Here is a 23562-nt window from a genome sequence, read left to right on the forward strand (position 1 = left end):
CTCAAAGAAACAAAAAATAAAAAACACCCAAAAACAACAAGAAAAAGCTATCCTCAAGGGGCTTATTGTTTAGTTAATTATATGTACAAGTTTGGGATTTTTGCTCCATGCCTTCTTATGTTACAAAATTATCCTTAATTTACCTACATAACAGAGATAAAAGTGAATGAATATGTTGATGTTCTTTAATTAATTACATGCCATAATCCCCCTCCTTCATCTTAACTGCAGAAATTCTATGAGAACCTATTGCAATGTTTTCCCTTTTTCTCTTGATATGTCTCTTTCCCCTCAAGGCTGCTAAAGTTTTAAAGTGTTCTATTTTTTTCACTAAAAATTCTATCAGAAACCCCACTTCCTCTCATGGGGAAATTTATCCAAAACCACCTCTGTGGTATCCAAGTAATAAGTGTTGGTAATAGGATGACCAACTGTCCTGGTTTGCCCAGTAATAAGGAGTTTCCTACTACGTGGATCTTTCTGTGTTAAAAAATGGGATAGTGGCCGGGCGCGATGGCTCATGCCTGTTATTCCGCACTTTAGGAGGCAGAGGCAGGTGGATCACGAGGTCAGGAGATCGAGACCATCCTGGCTAACACGGTGAAACACTGTCTCTACTAAAAATACGAAAAATTAGCCGGGCGTGGTGGCACATGCCTGTAGTCCCAGCTACTCAGGAGGCTGAGGCAGGAGACTGGCGTGAACCCTGGAGGCGGAGCTTGCAGTGAGTGGAGATCACGCCACTGCACTCCAGCCTGGGCGACAGTGTGACTCCGTCTCAAAAAAAAAAAAAAAAAAAAAAAAAAAAAGGGGGATAACTCTCTACAAACCAAGACAGTAGGTCACCTTGGGTGTTAGCTTCAGAGAAGGATCGGATATGGCACGGAAACCTGCACCAGAGAGCTGCAATTTTCATCCTGTTAGAAACACTCTTCTTTCATTGCTAAACAGCTGTATATAACAATCAAACACCAGATGGATATATGAATTTAATGACCTTTAAGTTTCCTTTACACTGGTGGTTCTCAATTCTGGTTTCTTACTAAAATTATCTGGTTAGCTTTTTAAAAAGTGCTCCCTGATTTAACTTATTTGAAGGTGAGTCCTTGTCATGGGCATACATGTTTGAAGTTCCCCAGCCAATTCTCATGTAAGTCAGGGTTACGAAACACTACTTTACACACATGCTGAGATTCAAACTATAGGCCTAGTAAGAGCTGTTTAAAGCAAGGAGAAATCTACTTTGTGATCTCTGACTTGTTAATTATTACATGCAAGTTTCTACTTCAACTTTAAAACAAATGAAAACCCGCAAACTGACTTTACATATTCAACTACATTTATTTATTCACCTAGGATTCAAGATCTATAAGCGTCTCCCTTGTCATGTTTGTATTCTGAACATCAATCACCACCATCTATTGATATATATATTTTTTTCTTACAAGAAACTGTATTAGGCACCGTGGGGTATAACGATTTAAATTGCAAGGTCTCTGTCCTCATAGAGTCTATAAGTAGAATATACAAAAGGTGACTACATGATCAAGGCAAATGACCCCACCGCCAACCAATGAGGACGTGGTCATGGCCTGGGATGGTTAGGAAATCTTCATAGAGCAGGTATGATTTTTAAGGGGCTTTGAAGACTGGGTGGAATGTTAATTAGAGAGCCAAAAAAAGAACTACAAAAAGAGACAAAAGCAGTTTGAGAATGGGTAGGGAGGAATCAGTTTACCAAAGTTAAGTATGTATACAAATAATACAGTTCGCATTCTGAGCCATGCAAACTGTATCTAAGGATGCACAGAACGTTCTATGAGGCCAACTGCTGAGCAAGGGAATGTGATTAGCCCAATCACTTTTTTTGGTGCTAATCACTTAAGACATTGAAAAAGAGGATTAGACTGACGGATGAAACAATTGGTTCTGGATAAACATACAAAGCTTGGTCTGTAATGTGGAGAACAAGCCAATGAACAGCAATAGCCCAAGCCCCTTCCCTCTGGTGCTGGGCCCACCCAAGAGCCCTGATCACACAGTGAGGACCCCGGGGGTCCCACTCCATCTGATCCAGTAAGACGACTTAGGGTTGAAGAAATAAATTTAGAACACAAGTCATGTAAAAAGTACATGTTACTTTATATGTGATGTTATGTGATTATCAGTCATTGATTTTCAATTACTTTTATAAGGCAAAAGCCTTTCCTCTGGATTTCAGAATTAAAGAATTTCTGTGCCATTTGTCTACTAAAATAGCTAATTCTCATATTTATTCCAATAGCTGGTCTTCATGTAAGATATTAACTAAATGCCCATTAATGGTCTGGGTATGCAACTCAGGAAGTCAGCTGGCAAAATTAACATTTAGAAGTAGGCACCACTGGTTATTTCACACATTATTAACTTATATTACAATTCAAATAAGCTTACAGCTGGCAAAAAAATCTCTTCTGTAAAGTGATCTCAAACATAATAGGCTTAATCAGAGATAAATTAAATTAGGCAGCCATGCATACTATAGCATATTAATTCTGAGTAGTTATTAAATACATTTTCTGTTATCGCTGGTGTGAACAACATCATATGCAAACAAATTCTTCAAGAGGGTAGCAAATAAAGTTTATGTTTGGGATGCCATGTGTCTGGCATTTTCCCATGTTTTCTTAAAATGTTAAATAATCTTTTTTGCTAATAACGGCACTAGGTTAAGTCCCCATAAATGAGTCAACCTCACTCCTAGGAAATTAAACAAATGAACCTCAGACGAAACTGCTAAGTGTGGTTTTGGATTTTTCCAAAGGGAACTTCTCAACTTTCTCTGGCAGTTAAAAAAAATTTCATTAATGAGTCATAGCTAGAGCAAAATTGTCCAAAATGTAAGGTAGTGAATAGTTGTTACGTTAAAATTGGTGTCTCTCATTCTCTGTTTTGGGTGACCTATGTTGCCTTAGAATACTCAAAGAAGAAAATTATTAAGGTAGAATGCTCTTTTCTAAATAAGATCCTGCCATTATCTCTCTCTTTCTTTAAACGATAGTAATCTAAGCCAGCAAACTAGCACTCAGATCCCACATGCTAGCAAATGATGCTTCGCTAGCAAATGATGCTTCGCTAGCAAATGATGCTTTTGTGAAAGAAAATGAAAAGATGCATCTAACCTTTATACACACACACTCATGTTGCCTTTTTTGATGCACTTTTGTCAGATTATTTTATTCTTTGTTAATGAACCAGGCCCTTTAATTTCTGTATCCAGGAGTAATTCAAGTTACTAGGCATGACAGCCACTACCACCCCCAAGTCTGAGAAACATGTTTCACATTCTTTGCGCTTTGCACATTTAAAACTCAATGTAAGGTGACAAGAACATTAAGCTGCCCAGTGAGCAAAATGTGAAACTAATCACTATCTGTTCTACAGATAGTGGGTACAATAATTGGCAAATTAAAGTGCCTGGGAAGAGCTGGGCCACCTGCATCAAAAAGCATCACCTTGGAATGGCTAATGAAGATAAATGTATGCAGCTAGCTTTACTGACAACTACTTCCAACACCAGCAGACTGAAAAAGCAACACTACAGTACCTATTTCATTTACCGTAAAGTACGTACCATGTGAAATTTTTGTTATTTAAAGGAAAAAAATACCCAACCACTCTCAATATGTTGTATACATGCTGGCTGAATTGAGGCTAGTACTTACTCCTAAAAAGCCAATGTTTTTCTTTTAAACCAGCAAACTGGGATCAATTTGCTTATTAAAACGTTGAATTTGTATTTTCATGACAACTAGATTCAAATAAATTAAAGGGCTACCAAAAAAAAATCTAATTTCAATAAAATTGCTACTCTTATTCATCCATTCATTCATTTATTTGGCAGTTATTGAATACCTACTATGTGCAGGTACTGTGCTTGACATTTGGCAAAGGGAGATGAATGACATCTCCTTAAGGAGCTTGTGGACTATTTGTAGGCAAGAGGTCTACAGGCACACACACACAGACAACTAGAAGGAACTATGTGCTATTGTAGAAATGTTTCAAAAAGGTGTCCCTTTCCCTTAGAAGCCTTTCAAGAGAAGGCTCACTCTTAAGTTGAATTCTAAGATGAATTCTGAAGAGTTTTTGAGGGTGAATAAGCTTGAGAATGTCTTCCAAGCTGAAAAAAAATAGTATGTTCAAAATCAACAAGAAGATCAGGATCTGCTTGAAGAAAAGAAAGTGCCTTCAAAATATATGAAAGAAATAAATACAGAAATAAATATAGGAGGCAAGAGGTCAACAGATGATGAAGATGAAAGCTAGACAAGGGTGAGAATATGAAGGGCCCCAGAAGACATGTTGAGGAGTTTGCATTTAATTCTGCAGGGCAGTACTTTCCAGAATATGTGACAGACGACCCTGGGGACCTGGGGAAGGAGGGAGGCAGCCTGGAAGGGAGTGAGGAGTGAGAAGAGGCTGAGCATTCAGGACTCAGGCCCTGCACCCCTACTCATACCACAAGAGCTTCACCAATATCTGTTTCACCTTTTGGGCCTTCTTACTATTACTGTTTTTGACAATTATTTTTATACGGGAATAATCTTAGATTTGCAGGAAAAATTGCAAAGATAATACGAAGAGTTCCTACATCTTCCTCCTCCAGTTTCCCCCAATGTTAACATCTCACATTACCATGGCCCAGCATGTTTGTCACGACTAAGAAGCCAACATTGGTGCATTACTAGTAACTCAACTCCAGACTTTACTTGGATTTTACCAGTCTTTCTACTAATGTTCTTTCTCTGTGCCAGGATCCAGTCCAGTCTAGATATCACATTGCATTGAGTCATCATGAGAGAGATAATGGCAGGATCTTATTTAGAAAAGAGCATTCTACCTTAATAATTTTCTTCTTTGAGTATTCTAAGGCAACATAGGTCACCCAAAACAGAGAATGAGAGACACCAATTTTAACGTAACAACTATTCACTACCTTACATTTTGGACAATTTTGCTCTAGCTATGACTCTTCAGTCTTTTTTGGTCTGTGACAGTTTCTCAGTTTTTTCTTGCTTCCCATGACATTGACAGTCTTGACGTGTATTAGCCAAGTATTTTTAAAGCATGCCTCACTTTTGGCTGATTAGGGTTATTGGGAAGAATATCACTGAGGCAAGGTAAACTTCTCATCACATCACATCGGGGGCAGGCAAATGACATCAACCTGACTTACTATCGTGATGTTAACCTTGATCACCTGGTTAAGATAATGTTTACCAGGCTTTTTCACTGCAAAGTTACTATTTCCCCTCTTTGGAAGTCAGTCATAAATCCAGCCCACATTTAAGGGGGAGGGTAAGCTTCACTATCTGAAGGGGGATATATAATTTGAAACTCTTTTAGAAGAAAGACTCTATTTATTTGTTTGATCATTGATTTATATTAGGATGAACTCAGATATATTTATTTTATATTTTGGGTTATAATCAAATACCATGTTATTTATATTGTGGCTCAAATTGTTCCAGCTTTGGTCTCTGGGAGCTCTATTAAATTGGTTCCTGTATGCCTTTCACATGCCTACATCCTTTTTGTTTTTGAGCATTTATTTTTTAAGGGCATACCATGTGCTCCAAGATCTTGTATTTTACTGTCCCAGCCACAGACTCAGTTATTTCTCTGAGGATCCCTAGTTCCTAATATTGGAGAACAATATTTAGAAACCACGGTCTGGGCACTGCATGTGCTTGATGCTACTGAGATATCACTGCTCCCAGGCCCCCTCAGCAGAAAGAGCCAAGAAGTATAAATACATATTCAAACCCAGGTATACACACATATCTATAATTGTTTCTGTATCTGCCCATATGTATATTTATCAAACTAAACAGTAGTTAAGCTAACATGAAGTTAGCTGATATGCCCAACTCTAATCCAGCATTATAGGGTTTATTGCAGCCCCCTCTCCTAGCTTATTGCAATTGCCCTGGCAATGAGAAACCTGGCTTGCACCACCCACCACCCATTCATTTATTTGTTCAACTTCAGTATGTGGGTCTTCTTTTGAAGACAGATTTCTGTTACTTTAAAATAATAATATATAAAAGGGCTTTATTTTTATTCATTACCATCACTCTAATTGCTCTGTTTTCATCAAATCATTTCATGTTTCTCCTAGGCACCCAGGAAGACTATAATTCTCATGATCCCTTGTATTTAGGTCTAGTTCCAGTTAAAGGAATGTGGGTAGAAGTGATACTAACCACTTGTAGCCCTAGCCTTTATAATCTGTTGTGGAATTCTCTACTTAAATTGTCTATTTCTTTGATATCAGGTATAAGACACAGTGGGCAATCCCAATATTAAAAGAGAAAAACGATACGACAATTCAATGGAAACAGAAAAAAAAAACTTGAAAAAAGTAAAAATTCACTAAGGATTTAAAAACAAACACACACTCATCAACTGGAAATGAAAGAGAACTTCCCTAATACAATAAAATACACCTCTGAAAATTCTACAGTGAAAATTATACTTGATTGTTAATATAATAAAAAATTCCTCATAAAATCAGGATCAAGACAAAGATGTCCACTCTCACCACTCGTACTCAGGATTTACTCCTCAAACAGGAAGTCTGAATCATTATAATAAAGAAAAAGAACAACTACAAAAATTAGAAAGGAACAAAACTGTCTGAATGGTATATTTTATATAAAAAATCCCATTAAACCTACCAAACAACTATCAGAACTAGTAAGCAGATTTACAAAAATTATAGAGTACAACTTTATTTTTTTATTGGAGATACAATTTATATAATGTACAGTTCACCCTTTTAAGGTGTACAGTTCAATGCTTCCTAGTACATTCGCAAGGTCGTGCGACCATTCTTCTTATCTAATTCCAGAACCTTTCATCACACAAAACGAAGTCTTGTACCCATTAACAGTCACTCCCCATTCCCCCCCAGCCCAGTCCCTTATAACCACTACTCAACTTTCTGTCCCCATGAAGTTGCCTATTCTGGACTTTTCATATAAATGGAATCAGACAATATGTAGTCTGTGTGTCTAGCTTCTTAATGTTCTCAAGGTTCATTCATTTTGTAGCATGTAAATGTATTCCATTCTGATTTTAGGTTGAATAATATTCTGCTGCATGCCTATATCACATTTTGTTCATCCATTCATCAGCTGATAGCTATTTGGGTTGTCTATTCTTTTGGTTATTAGGAATAAAATTGCTATGAACACTCATGTACAATTTTTGTGTGAATGTATGTTTTCAGTTCTCTTAGGTCTATACCTAGGAGTGAGATAACTCTATGATGAACTTTTTGAGAAAATGTCAAGGTGTTTTATCAAAAAGTGGTTACAGCACTTTACAATCCCATCAGAATGCATGAAGGTTCCAAATTTACCACAGCCCTGTCAACACTGTTACTGTCTGTCATTTTTAGACAATTACATTACTATATACTATATTACTATATTTACTGTCTAAAAATGAGAGACTATAGTAATTCGACAGCTAAAACAGTAACCCAAGTGGGTATGAAGTGGTACCACATTGTGGTTTTGATTTACATGTCCTAAGGGCTAATAATGTTGGGCAATTTTTCATGTGCTTATTGGCCATTTATAATATCTTCTTTGGACAAATGTCTGTTCATATCTTTTCCCCATTTCTAAATTGGGTTGTCTTTTTAAATGAATTTTAAAATTTCTTCATATATCTGGTGTACTCGTTACCAAATATAAAATTTGCAAATATTTTCTTCCGTCTTTGAGTTTTATTTTCACTTTCTTGATAGTGTCCTTTGAAGCACGAAAGTTTAAAATTTTGATAGTCTGATTTATCTATATTTTTCTTTTGCTGTACATGCTTTTGGTGTTTCACCCAAGAAACTATTGCCTAATCCAAGGTTATAAAGATTTGTACCTATGCTTCCTTATAAGAATTTCACAGTTTTAGCTTTTACATTTAAATCTTGGATCATTTTTAAATTTTGTATATGGTGTGACACAAACATTCCAATTCATTATTTTGTATTATTAATACATGTGGAAATCCATTTGTCCCAGAACCATTTGTTGAAAAGACTATTCTTTCTTCCATTGAATTGCTCTGGCACCCTTTTGAAAATCAATTGGCCATAGATATATAGGTTTATTCATGGAATCTCTATTCCATTCCATCTGTCTATCCTTCTGCCAGTACCAAAGACTCTTGATTACTCTAGCTTTGTAATAAGTTTTGAAATTGGGAGCTGTGAGTCCTCTAACATTGTTCTTTTTCAAGATTGTTTTGGCTGTTTTGGGTCTTTATATTTCCATATGAAGTTCAGAATCATAAATTTCTTTCTTTCTTTTTTTTTTTTGAGACAGAGTTTCACTCTGTCACCAGTTGGAGTACAGTGGCATGATCTTGGCTCACTGCAACCTCCGCCTCTAGGATACAAGCAATTCTCCTGCCTCAGCCTCCCGAGTAGCTGGGACTACAGGCACATGCCACCACGCCTGGCTAATTTTTTGTACTTTTAGTAGAGACAGGGTTTCACCATGTTGGCCAGGATGGTCTCAATCTCTTGACCTCATGATCTGCCCACCTCGACCGCCCAAAGTGCTGGGATTACAGGTATGAGTCACTGTGCCTGGCCTATAAATTTCTTTTAAAAAGCCAGCCAAACCAGGAGCAGTGGCTCACACCCATAATCCCATCTCTTAGGGAGGCAGAATCAGGAGGATAGCTTGAACCCAGGAGTTCAAGATCTGCCTGGGCAATATAGAAAGACCCCATTCTCCACAAAAAAGAAAAATAAAAAGACAAAAGCCAGATAAGATTTTGATAGGGATGGCACTGAATCTGTAGATATATTTGGGGGGTACTGATATTTTGCAAACTTAAGTTTTCTATGAGCATAGTGTGTTTCACCATTACTTGGGTCATGATTCCTCTTTCAATGATGCTTTGCAGTGTTCAGTGTGCATGTCTTACATTGCTTTTGTTAAGTTTATTCCTAAGTATTTTTTATTGATGCTATTATAAATAATTTTCTTAATTTCATTTTAAATTTCTCCTGCTAGTGTATACAAATATAACTGGTCTTCCTATACTGATTTTATATGTTGCAACCTTACAGAACTCATTTATTAGCTCATTGTCAATAGTACATTATTGACTAGAAGTGGGTAGAGTAGAAATCCTTGTCTTGTCTTGTTCCCAATCTTAGGCGGAAAACTTTCAGTCTTTCACTAATAACCCTAATGTTAGTTGTGGGTTTTCCATAGATGTTCTTTAGCTGGTTAAAAAGTTTCCTTATATTCCTAGTTTGTTGAGCATATTTATCATGAAATGGATTTTGTCAAATATTATTTCTAAGTTTACTGAGATGATAGTATGTTTTTCTTTCATTCTGTTAATATGGAGTTTACATTGATTAATTTTCAATGTTTAAGTAACCTTGTATTAATGGAATAAATTATATTTGGTTCTGGTGTATAATCTTTTTTATATGTTGCTGTATTCAATTTGCTAGTATCTTGCTGAGAGTTTTTCTATCTGTAGTTATAAAGAATGGTGGTCTACAGTTTCCTTTCTTCTTATGTATTTGTCAGGTTTTGCTATCAGGGTAATACTATAATTGTAGTTTCACATATTAACAGGAAACTTTGAAAAATAAAAATTTTAAATTCTATTTTCAATTTTAAAAATAAAATTCTGAGAAATACATATAATAGTAGGTATTTAAGATGTTTATATAAAATATTACTGAGAGGTTTTAAAGAAGACCTATATAAATGCAGAGATAGTGCATGTTCATGGATTGGAAGGCTTGATATTGGAGAGAGGTCAATTCTTCCCAAACTGACCGCTAGAATAAATATATTCCCAATCATAATCCCGTTTGTCTAATTTCTTAGAAACCAGCAAAATAATTCTGAAATAAATACAAAATTTTACAGGAACTAGGATATACAAACCAATTTTGTAAAAAACAAAAAAAGAACAAAGATGGAAGGCTTATACCATCTGACTTGAAGAGTGACTATAAAGCTACAGAAATCAGTGTAGTCTGGTACACTGATACATAAAGAGCTACAAAACCAATGGAACAGAGCAGAGAGCTCAGAAATAAATGCACATTTATGTGGTCATTTGATCTTCAAGAATAACATTAAGAAATTCCAGTGGGGGAAAGGAACGTCTTCAAATAGAGCTGGAAGAATTAAATATCCACACAGAAAATAAAGAACTCCACACTGACCTCACACAACAAATAAAAATTAATTTAATATGGATAATAAATCTAAACATAAAAGCTAAAACTATACTAGAAAGCTTTTCAAACTACATATGTGTGTGTGTGTGTGTGTGTGTGTGTGTATATATAACTTAGAGATAACCTTGTTTTAGACAGGATACAGAAAATAATTAACCATGAAAGAAAAAAAAAGCCCTGATAAATTAGACCTCAAAATTTAAAACTTCTGCTCATCAAAAGACATAACTAAGAGAATAAATTAGCAAGGCACAGATTGGAAAGAAATACTTGCAAAATATACCTCATAAAATACTTGTTTATACATTTATATCCAAATATTTTTATATAGGGCTCATACACATAAAGAACTTCTATATCTCAATAATAAAAATACAAATAATCCAATTTAAAAATGTGAAAATAATTGCAATGAACACTTTACCGAGAAAATTATATAAATGACCAGTAAGCATATGAAAATGATTTCAACATATTAGTCATCAAGGAAAAGGCATATTAAATTATGATTAAACATCACCACAAACCCACCAAAATGGCTAAACCTAAAAAATCAGACTGCACCAAATATGGGTGAGGATGTAGAACAACTAAAACTCTCACATTTTGTTGGTGGGAATATAAACAATAACTTTGGAAAAGATCTGGCAATTTCTTCAAAAATTAAAAGTACACCTATCTATGATCAGAATCCTACTTTTAGATGTTGATCTACTATAAATGAAGACCTATGCCCTCAAAAACATCTGTACAAGAATGTTTATAGAAGCTCATTCATACTAGTTGAAACGTGGAAGAATGGATAAACAAACTGGTAAAATGGAATACAAGTCAGCAATAGAGAACTACCAATGAACTCAAGAACAGCTTGATCTCAAAAACATTATGCTATATGAAAGGAGTCTGACACGAAAGAGTACATAGACTATGGTTCCATTTATATAAAACCCTGAAAGAAGTGATTTACTCTTGGTGGGGTAGGGATACTGGGAGGGGTCTACAGGAACTTTACGGAGTAATATAGATTTGGGTGCAACAGGGAGATACATTTGTCAGAACTCATGGAAATTCACTCATCAAAGTTGTGTGTTTTATCATATGTAAATTTTACCTCAAAAGAAAAAACAAAGAATCATAAAATTTAAATTCTGGTAATAATGCACATGTCCAAGTATTTAGGAGGATATGTACTAATGTCTAAACTTGCTTTGAAATGTGTCCAAGCTGGGTGCGGTGGCTCACGCCTGTAATCCCAGCACTTTGGGAGGTCGAGGTGGGCGGATCACAGGGTCAGGAGATCAAGACTATTCTGGCTAACATGGTGAAACCCCGTCTCTACTAAAAATACAAAAAATTAGCCGGGCATGGTTGCAGGCACCTGTAGTCCCAGCTACTCAGGCGGCTGAGGCAGGAGACTGGCGTGAACCTGGGAGACAGAGCTTGCAGTGAGCAGAGATTGTGCCACTGCACTCCAGCCTGGGTGACAGAGTGAGACTCCGTCTCACACACACAAAAAAAGCACTCCAGCCTGGGTGACAGAGCGAGACTCTGTCTCACAAAAAAAAAAAAAAAAAAGAAAGAAAGAAAAAAAAAAGAAATGCGTCCAAAAATAAGATTCATGAATGGATAGAGGGATAGAATGATGCATAGTGGTGGGTATATGAATATTTACCGTAAACTTCTTACCGTAAACTATTTGGCATAGTTAAACATTTGCATAATAAAATATTTAAATTAAAAAATCCTTCAAAACTGAGACTTTCACACACACAAAAAAAAAAAAAAGAAAAGAAAAATTAAAAGAAAAAAAGAGAAAGCAATCCCAGCTTCGTAAGTTACTAGCCATGCTTCATAAATAGTCTAGGCACAATTTGCTCATTTATAAAATATAAAAAATACCATCTACTACACAGGACTGTTAAAGGACTCTACTTGCCAATATATGTAAAAAACAGTTTCTGGTATAAATAAGCACTGAATAATGTTTTAGCTACTATTTTTAGTAAGCATAGAACGTCTGTAGCCAGAAACCCACAAAAATAAAACTTCTGGAAAAAGAGGACAATGTTTGCACACTTTGTTAAAACAATTGTTATGTTTGTTGCATAGAAAAAAATCAGATTCACCGTGATTTTTTTCTACATGTGAATACTATTTATTAAGCTCCCTAAGTGAATGAGCTAGTAGGAAATATTATATTTAAAAAAACCCATAAGACATATTTTTAGAAATGGTATTTCCTTGACTTTCGTTCCAGGAAAATTCTAACACATGGCATGGAGCATGTGGAGCCCAGAAAAGAAAGCCTGCCAGATGCCACAGCAATAAATAGAGTAGGGCCTTGGAGACGAAGCGTAAAAGGAAAATGTGGAGCATCATATCTGCAGCACCCTTCTCCATCTGGTATTTAGCCCACTGAAGTTATGGGATTTTTGGAAATTCACCTTTGTAGGCTACCTTTAATTATTTTTCTTGTTTATTTGTTCAGCAAACATTTAAATCGCAGCCTAATATGAGCAAGTTCTATGCATGTCTTCCAGGACCTCTGGAAAATGAAGTTGGGTATAGAAATTTCAGGAAAAAAAAAAAGTTCTAAGTACAGTGTAATGAAAGGTTAATACTATTTACATCTTGCCATCTCTTTTTACAATATTAATTTCACAAATACAATTTTAGCATTTCCAACCAATAAATTAAGCAACAGCATATTTTCTCAAATGGCAGGAATTCTCAGCCAGGAAAAAAAGGGAGTAGAATTTCTTAAGTGGGTTATGTCTCACTTTGCTAAGAAGGGCAGAAGTGAAAAGAGGTTTTTATGAATTATATTTTCTATGGGTCTTGTATTATCATTTTTATAAACAGATATTTTCCATGCAAGTGGAATTTCTTCACATGTTCTTTCAATTTAGTAATCTTTCTGATGAGCAAACGAGCTGTAGAATGTTGAACATTGTTTCATCCTACTATGACTGCCATCCTTTGGCTTGTTGAATATATATCCTTGTGATAATTCTAAGAAACTATGACTAATGGATTTTTATCCAGAATTTTAAAACAACAAAAAATTCTTTTAAATTAAATGAAAAATACATTCCATTCCCTTAACTTTTCTTTTTTGGGGGGATTACACATTCTCTGCTAAAATTTAGGATGGAATTTCTAACAGTGATGGCATTGTTCAGTAACAGTCTTTTGTGTGTGTGAAAAATTCTAAATGAATGGAAATGATTTCAGAAATTTTATCTTGAAAATGTTTGCCTATAGTATTTATTCAAATGTTGTCCATATTTTAGGAAAGAATTTCAAAAAATGTCCTTTTCATAAAAATACGCAGTTCTCTCGTGTCTATTTAAAAAGGAAGTCCCTCTCCTACCTCCAGCATACACACTCATCTCTGGGCTATCAATAGAAGCTAAAGAAAAAATTAAAGAAGCACTGGCTACATGTCAAATTCTGGGTTAATAGGGAAGAGAAAGCTGGTTGGCAATCTCCCTTCCTAGTCCTTATCTTTTCCTCCCCTTGTCTCTCCTGTGCTAGGGGTGCTGGGATGTCTGGACTCTGTAACCTCTTCCTCTGAATGGAGACAGAAGCAGGAAATCAGGTGCCCTGCACTTTAAAGTCATATTATTCTTTCCCTTGAGTGAAACCTAACCGTTAAGAGGAAATAAAATGATATATGTAAATGAACATCGTCACTTGGAAATCATCATTCTGGGTTACAGCACCAATACACCTGTAATCTTAAAACATCCTTTCAATAGTAATGAATTTGTCAAAAAAGTATATTAGAAGAGCTATATTCAAATTAAGTTCACCACTGGCTTAGGTTTTTTAAAATTAATACAAGTTGTTTAAGATGGTGAAAGGCCCAACTTTTATGATTCCTTCCACTATGTATCATCCTGGAGCAAAACTCTTAGGGGAAAATCAGGGATTCGTGAAGTAAGATAGCGAGGGTTTTTGTTGTTGTTGAGGTTCCCATCAGGAACAAGCTTATGTTATTGGATTTACTTGAGAGTGTACAACCGCCCTTGAAATGAAACATCACCTACTTCCAACAAGTGTGCTCTCCTCCTAGTTCACCCTAATTAAGTAGGCTTCCCTATATTCATTTTGTCTCTTATACAAGCATCCTTGAGACTCTTTGTGCTTAATTATTTATATCTATGTCTCAAGTATTCAGAGCACACTTGAAATTTAAGATTTTTCTAAGTTCCTAACACTTACTAGCTTTGTTTTTTGCCTAGACCTGTTAATCTAATTTTGTCTTCTCAACACTTTTGGGAATAATGCATTGATTGTCCTTAAATTTTGCATTGCAGTTTCTGTATGAAAGATTTCAAATTCAGGTTTCAATGTATTTGAAATGAAGTTGCTGATTCCTCTCACTGGAATTAAGACCTACACTTAAACTTTTCTCACTCTTCTTTATTCTGTTTCAAAGTTTCATGAGTACTTTCTCAAACTGTATTTGAAACATTTAGAATCCAGTACTATGATCAATCTTCCTTCTGCTAAGGCATTGGTGGTCTAATTATTACTTTCTTAAAAAAACTAATATGGACCCTGATATAAAAAAAAAAGAAAAATATAGAGTGATTTCAGCAGATCTATTACTAGACATGTTTTCTCACGTTCCTCGGTAGCTTGACCCTCTTGTCTGGTATTCCTGAGAGAATGGGCCTACCCACAGAGAAAGGGAGAGGGAGGGAAAGAAGTCGCAGGGTTTGCTGGTGATTTGAGCTGAGTCCACATGCAACAACTTGAAGGCAGACAGATTGGCAGAGCAGTGAGATGATTTTATAAAGTAAGATCCACCAGAAAGAGTTTACAAGGTGTTGGAATTCTACCACATTTATAAATAAATATGCCAGATGAGAACCCAAGGCCATCAGCAGATCAATCATTATGATGGCTATTGATAAATATAAAAATTTGACCGTTAAGAAAATAGCACTAATAATCTCATACTGGGGATATAAGTACCACCACAGAAAAATTCTACTTAAAAACATATGTGAGTTAAGACTGAAAAGCATTTCCCTGCTGATTCCACATGTCCACAACAGCCTAAGCAGTGTGCAGATGGCCAGCGGGGCAGCGATAGGGAATATGTGCCAACATTTCTGACAGGAACTCTATTTTCTGAGGATTTAGGCTCAATTATGAAAGTCTGCTGAAAATGAAACTTGGCATAAATATTGTAGCTTAGTAGAATTCCATCAAATACAACAAAAATGAAGATTAAGGAGAGGAAAACCCTATAAACTCAACTTTCAGAAAAGACCAGAGCATTGCTAAGGAAAACCAAAGGAAGTTCTCACTACTTCTTAATTAATCTTTTCATAAAGCAAATTACACTTGGGAAGTGGTGAAATCATTTACAGTCTAATAATTTCCAGCATATGGAAGGGAATAAATAATTTAAAAGGGTAATGATTGAACCTAGGGAAGGTTGTGTCAGTTCTAGAAATAGTTGCTTTTACTCTTGAATTTTTAAAAGTTCCATTTTCTTAGTGGTGGCATTGGCCCAGGCCACAATCACATACAAAAACATAACTGACAAAAAAAAAAAAAAAAAAAAGGCTTTACTCTCTTAGAATAGTAAAACAGAATTTGAGAAGAGCCTAAACTCTAAGACACACAGCTCTTAAAATTTTACCATAAAGGACATTTTTTAGAGCCCTAAGCAAGTTGGGAACCCTAAACACAGACCTCCATTTTAATAACTCTTGGGAATGGATGTTCTCAGTTAACTCTAATCTTCCATTTGTTTATAGACCTCAGCTTTCAATTACAGGAGGTCTAAGCATTGAAGTGTTGGAGTGTTCCAATAGATGAAAGATGATTAATAGAAATTTTAACATATCTCCAAGTCAAATGACCATGTAACTTCTACAAATACTACTGTAATTTCTACAAATATTTGTTACTTTATTCATTTAATAATTCAAAAAAAGATTTATTGAGCACATGCTAGGTAAAGTACTCCATAAAACACAAGCCTAAAATCTACCAAAAATACAAATATATATTCATTCGAGAATTTTTGATAGCTCTCATTTCGTGAAGGTACCAGAACTAAACAACATTTAACTTGCAATACATCTGAAACCTTTAACAATATACTAAACTTTAAAAAAATGCGTATTTTTCTAATGTGATTCTGAAACAAAGAGACAAAAAGAAATTTTTTATTCGTCTAACGGAAGAGAAAAGATCTCAAAAACTAGCTGACGTCCCAGATAATGAAGTGTAAAAGAATGTGCAAAGGCACTTCAAAAAGTAACTCTCCTGGACACCAACTGAACCCTTAGAAGCTAAAGGGGGAAAATAACCCCTTCTTCCTTCTTTTACTCTCTCTAGTTTGTCTTTGTTCTGTTTCCCTTGTCATTTCCTATTCTTCAGACACAATTATAGTTGACTGAGATATAACGCATAAAGCTACATTAGAAACTGCTCATGGAAAATTCAATAGAAAAAGATAGAGGCACATTCACCAGAAACAACAAAACAGAAACACTGTTGAGAAGAAGGAAGTGAAAGGTTCTTGTAGCAGAATGCACAGAACAGATATTTCCCAAGTGCCTCTTCTGTGGTAGGTGGGACGCAGCAGCATCATACAGCCACCTCACATATCCACTGTAAAAGAGGAGATGTGTGGGTGCAGGCAGGTCATTGTCCAGAAAAAGCAACAGACTGGCTCCATTACGAGGAAGTGAACGTACTTCATTTGTGGAAAACTATATAACAATTAACCACTATGAATGAAACAGATCTCCATATATTAACAGAGAGAATTCTAAAAATACATATCTATATATATAGAGAGAAAAAACAGGTTTCAAAGGTATATATTCAGTATGTTCACATCTGTGTAAACTTAAAAAATACCGCGCATATATATATATATATATATATGCACACATATATATGTAAAAGTATTTTAAAATATTTAAGTATTTAAAAATACTGCACATATATGTGTATATATACACATACATATACACACACATATAGAGAGAGATTAATTATAACTATATATGTGGTAAATGGTATAATATACAACAACTTTATTATCGTGATAGTACCTCTGGGAAAGGAGAAGTAGATATCTGAAGAACATTTAAAAATTTTTAAATATGGGGGTGAATACATATGCTTTTCTCTTTTCTGTAGGTTTAAGCTACTTGACAATAAAAATTTATTTTTCTTTTAATTTGTTGTTTAAAAAAAGAAAGCTGTAGAAACTGAGACAATTAGAAGGAGCTGTTCCAACAAAGTCTAACTTTCTTATTTCTGAGCTGAGCTGGGAATATACAGGCTGATTAGTTTCCATCTTCAGAAAAAGAAACAACGGAGACTTACTGCAGAAGAAAAGATTATCCTTGCAATGAGAAGTCAGTGGCACTTTTGGCAAATGAATGGTCATTTCTAGGTGGAAGTGAATTATCTGAATGTAGTTATATTGAATCCTCCAGCTTTAAAAGAACGTTTCAACTCATACATTACTTATATGAGTTACTCTTTTTCTTCCTTATGGAGTGTGAATACGAGGTTTAAGGGACACAGTTAATAGATGCCAAGTTTTCATTGTTTCTACAAATGTATATAGAGTCTGGATTTTGGAATAGCAATTTGCACACTTACAAGTAAGTGTTGATTAGCTGGGCAAGATTACAATTAATATTACTTTTTAAAGCTCCTCACAAAGACTTCCTTTTCTTTCAAAATTGCCAATAAACATTTTCTAATATAATCCCCAAGGAGGTCATTCATTGGGTGCTGGGGGTCTCCAGCAGGAAGGAAACCTACTAACATTTTACTAATTTTGGATCATGTGTAATTCTTAGAATTAATGGCAAGAAGCCAGAGAGGTTTTATTTTTTTTTTCATTTTTAAAATCACAGTGGAAAATAAGCCTGAAACGTTTCACTAGTAAGGCAAGAGTCACTTGAGATATATAATTAAATATAAGGGGTAGAACTAAATCACAGACACAAGTGGTATTATACAGTGTGCATTTTTCTGGAAAAAACAGACTCCATGCATGAGGATTAGATATACACCCACAATAAGAGGGCATACTGATCTATAATTTTCAATATTACATCCTTGTATTTTTTATTATATGCTATTTTTCAACTAGTAGAGGAACGTGTTCTCATAAAGCTAATACTTATTCTTCCATGTTTATACAGCTAGTAGTGCATTTCAGGAAATGAGAAATTCTGAGAAGCCAAATATAACTTGATGTCCTATGCAAAAAAAGAAGACAGGAAAATCCCCATATTTTAAAAACCTGACTCAAGAACTTACTCATAAAGCTTTAAATAATTAAATAACACAACATAATGAAAGTCTTTTGATACTATTTTTTCTATCCCTATAAATGAAGCCTTTTCATAGATGATACATCTCATCATGTAGTATTCCTCATTTTACCAGAAATCAAAGAAAAGGATCTTTTAGTCCAGTTCTCATTTTCAACACTGTACTCATTGTGTGCATTTTGTGGAAGCTGAGGTAGATATTAAGTGTAATCCCACTATAAAAATTGAGATATCCCTACTGGAAACTGTATTGTTAATTTATGAATTCTTCTCATTTTATTATTAAGTAACCTGTGTACTGGGCAACTCAATGATTTCTTAACTCAAAGGAAATGGTAGTGAATGATAATTTGGTTTTTCATGGAGAGGCTGTATTCATATTGTATTATGGTAAAAGTCTCAAGAGGTCAGAGCCATTTGTGGGGAGAAATTCCCTAAGCCTTTGGAGGAGAAATTCCCCAAAGTTTTTGGGGGAGAAATTCCCCAAAGGTCAATTGTTTCTATGTCCTCTCTTTTTAGTTTATAACTTTACTTGAACCCTTAGAGAAATCAGGAGAAACAGAAGTTGTCAAGTCATTTCCCCCATACTCTGCATGCATGAAGATGGAACTGGGTGTTGGCAACAGTAAGTAAGTGAGGCAGAAGGCAGAAATGTTGAGGGGGACAGCAGGAGATGAGGCTAAGGATGTTGGGACTAAAGGAATAGAGAGAGGTTAGGCTGTAATCGAGGGTTCTTTGAGCTCCCCACAAACTGATCCTTGAATTTCTGAGGCAGTTTGTGGCCTAGAGCAGAGAGAGCTGAAACTACGGTGCCTGTTGAAAAGCAAGTGAAAGGAAAAACAACAACAACAACACACACACACACACACACACACACACACACACACACACACACACAAACTACCTTATGACTTACCTTTTCCCAGTCTTCTCGCAGATTTCAGATTTTCTGCCCCTTCTGTTCTCAATAACTGACCTGCCACCTTTGCGGTATCAGCCCCACTACTTCTCCTGAGGTCCAAGCCCAGCTGCTCCCTCCATCCCCACAGCTGTCCTCCCTCTGCCATTTTCCCATACTGAGTTCTAATATTATCTTCCCCTCATCTATGTCCCTATATCGAGAAAAATGATCTCCTTTAAACACCAAACCAGAATTTCCGATTCTTCAAAAGAGTCTATCTATCCATTTATGTATGTTAGTGTATTTCTAGGCAGCTAAAAAATAAATGTAAGCTCAGAGTAGAAGTACAATAGAGTGGAAAGAGAATGGTACCCAGAGTTAGAGAAAGGGGGCTACACCCAGTTCCATCTTTCTGCCAATTTTGGCACTGTCAGCTTGAAGTGAAGTGTGTGTAGTCTGGGCAGTTGCAGACTTCTACTGCTGGACAAGAGAAAGAAGGTTTGAAGCTGGTTATTACAATAACTGGGGTTGGAGGAGATGTTGGCCTTTGGTTTCTGAGAACCATGGTTACTAAACATTCTTTTTTTTTTTTTTGAGACAGAGTCGTTCTCTTGTCGTCCAGGCTGGAGTGCAATGGCGTCATCTTGGCTCACTGCAACCTCTACCTCCCGGGTTCAAGCGATTTTCCTGCTGTAGTCTCCTGAAGTAGCTGGGATTACAGGCACCCACCACCATGCTCAGCTAATTTTTTTGTACTTTTAGTTGAGACGGGATTTCACCATGTTGGCCAGGCTGGCCTTGAACTCCTGACCTCAGGTGATCCACCTGCCTTGGCCTCCCAAACTGTTGCAATTACAGGCGTTAGCCTCTGTGCCCAGCTGGTTACTAAACATTCTAACATGCATGGGACAATCTTGCATCGCAAAGAACTGTCCCACTTAAAATGCCAATACTGCCCTGATGAAGAAACATCAATAGATGATTTTTAACATTCCTTCAACCTATTTGGCCTTCAAAACTTAAGTGAAATGTAGGGAATTTAAGAGACTCAGGAAAGAACTGTGAGGATAATTAAAATGTTGGATTATTCAAATTTATAGGAAAAGTTTTAAAAATGAGCTTATCTCTCCCAAAGAGAAAAAGGATGATTTAAGAATTGAGACTATGTTGATGATACAGGGGAAGTCTGACCAATAAATTTTCTTTTTCCATGGAAACATAAATAAATCAACATGCTATGGGGTCAGAAATTACATTGGCTTTCTTGAGAAAGACTTGAAATCACAGATGCAAGAGGGGACATTACAACTGATACCACAGAAATAAAAAGGATTAAGAGAGACTACAAGGAACAATGATATGCCAACCAATTAGATAACCTAGATGAAACGGATACATTTTCAGAAACATACAACCTACAAGACTAAAGAAAGAAAAAACAGAAAGCCTTAACAGACCCATAGCTAGCAAGGAGACTGAGTTAGTAATTAGAAATCTTCCAACAAAGAAAAGTCCTCTATCAGATAGCTTCACCAGATATTTCTACCAAACATTTAAAGAAGAATTAATGCTAATCCTTCTCAAATTCTTCTAAAAAACTGAAAAGGATGGAACATTTCCTAACTCATTTTATGAGGCCAGCATAAGCCTGATACCAAAGTCAACTATGCCACAAGAAAACTACAGGCCAGTATCCCTGATGAATGTAAGTGCAAAAATTCTCAACAAAATACTAGTAATTTTTTTGCTGGCAACAAATACTAGCAAACCAAATTCAACAGCAGTATGCAGTACTCTCTCTATACTATATGTATTATATATTATACATATATTATATATAATATAATATTTTATATTTTAATAATATAATTTTTAAATTTTTATATTTTTATAATTATTTTATATTTTTATTCATATAATTATTTATTTATTAATAATTATTTATATAATTATTTATGTAATTATTTTATAATTTATAATATATTTTAATATTTTATATAATTCTTAATATATTATATATCATACATAATATATATATTATATATTATATGATATAGTATACATATTATATATTATACATATACATTACATAATATATTATAATAGATATATTATGTATAATATATACATAATATATAATACATTATACATATATTATATATTATACATATATCATATATACCTATATTATATACAATATATAACTTATATAATATATAATGTATATGCATATATAATGTATGTAATATATAATATATAATGTATATGTATAATATATAGAATGATATGTATTATATTTAATTAATACGTATTATATATAATTTATATAATTAATATATATTATAAAATAATATATAAATACATGTTATATATAAATATATATTATATAACATATTATATATAAAAATTAATATATATTATATATAGGTTTTCAGTCATGCAAGATGAAAACATTGTAATATATAAGGTTACAGTAGTGAGAATGGCATGGTACTGACATAAAGGCAGATACATGGACCAATGGAACAGGATAGAGAGTCCAGAAATCTGCCCATATATAGAGGGTCAAATTATATTCAACAAGGGTTCCAAGACTCCACAAAAGTGTAAGAATTTATTCTTCAATAAATTGTGTTGGGAAAACTGTATATCCACACGCCACAGAAAAAAACTGGATCCTTATTTTATACCATACAACAAAATCAACCCAAAATGAATTAAAGAATTAAATATAAGATTTGAAACTACACAACTACTAGAAGAAAACCCAGGGAAAAAGCTCCATAATATTTGGTCTTGGCTGTGATTTCTTAGACATCACAAGAAAAGAACAGGTAACAAAACAAACATAGACAAGTAGAATTATATGAAATTAAAGGCTTCTATGCAGCAAAGGAAGCAATCAGTAGAGTGAAAAGGCAACTAACAGAATGGGAAAAAATTTGCAAACCATATATCTGATAAGGGGTTAATATATTAAATATATAACAAACTCCTACAACTCAACTGCAAAATTTCCAAATAATATAATTTTAAAAAGGGCAAAGGACTTGAATAGACATTTCTCCCAAGAAGATATACAAATGGTCAACAGATACATGAAATGATACTCAAAATCACTAATTATCAGGGAAATGCAAATCAAAACCAAAATGAAATGTCACCTCTTAAGATGGTTATTACTTAAAAAAATAGACAAGTGTTAGTAAAGTCGTGGAGAAACTGGAACTGGAGAAACTGGAACCCTTGTACACAGAGGGTAAGAATGCAAAATGGTACTTCTGCTATGCAGTATGAAGATTCCTCCACAAATTAAAAATAGAACTACCATATGATCTAGCAATTTCACCTCTGGGTACACATCAAAAAAACTGAAAACAGGATCTTGTAGAGATATTTGCACACTCATGTTCACTGTAGCATTATTTGCAATAGCTAAGATGTGGAAACAACGTAAATGCCCACTGACAAATGAATGAGTAAACACGGTCTATATGTAGGACAGAAGATTATTAAGCCTAACAAGGAAAATCCTGTCATATGTGACAACATGGACAAACGAAGGTCATTATGCTAAGTGAAACAAGCCGGTCACCGAAGGAAAAATACTGCATGATTTCATTCATATGAAGTACCTAAAGTAGTCAAACTCATAGAATAAGGTAAAATTATAGTTGCCAGAGCTGAAGGGAGGAGAAACAGGGAGTTGTTTTACAACAGGTATAGCATTTTAGTCATGCAAGTTGAAAAAATTGTAAGGATTTGCTGTACAACATGGAGAGAGTTAGCAACACTAAAGTATGCACTTAAAAACTGGTTAAAGGGTAGGTTTCATGTTGTGTGTGTGTGTGTGTGTGTGTGTGTGTGTGTTTTAATCACAATAAATTAAAAAAAAAAAAAAACTAAGAGAAAAAGGAAATTGGATCCCTGGGTATGAAGGTTTGAAAACAAATGGATTTTTATTGGTTTCAGACAGTTCACGCAGAATCTTGCTTGTAGACTAGGTAGGAGCATTTAGGTAACTTCTCACGTCGTGCCCAGCACTTCTGTTTCTATGG

The 23562-nt window shown here is 34.8% G+C and overlaps 1 protein-coding gene across 5 annotated transcripts in view; it reads right to left on the reverse strand.

Moving 5' to 3' along the window:
• Positions 1–23562, reverse strand: part of ENOX1 (ecto-NOX disulfide-thiol exchanger 1) — a 324009-nt gene that overhangs the window by 254519 nt on the left and 45928 nt on the right. The gene's annotated exons all lie outside the window — the stretch shown is intronic.

Source organism: Macaca mulatta, chromosome 17 (assembly GCF_049350105.2).
Source record: "Macaca mulatta isolate MMU2019108-1 chromosome 17, T2T-MMU8v2.0, whole genome shotgun sequence".
Lineage (NCBI taxonomy): Eukaryota > Metazoa > Chordata > Mammalia > Primates > Cercopithecidae > Macaca > Macaca mulatta.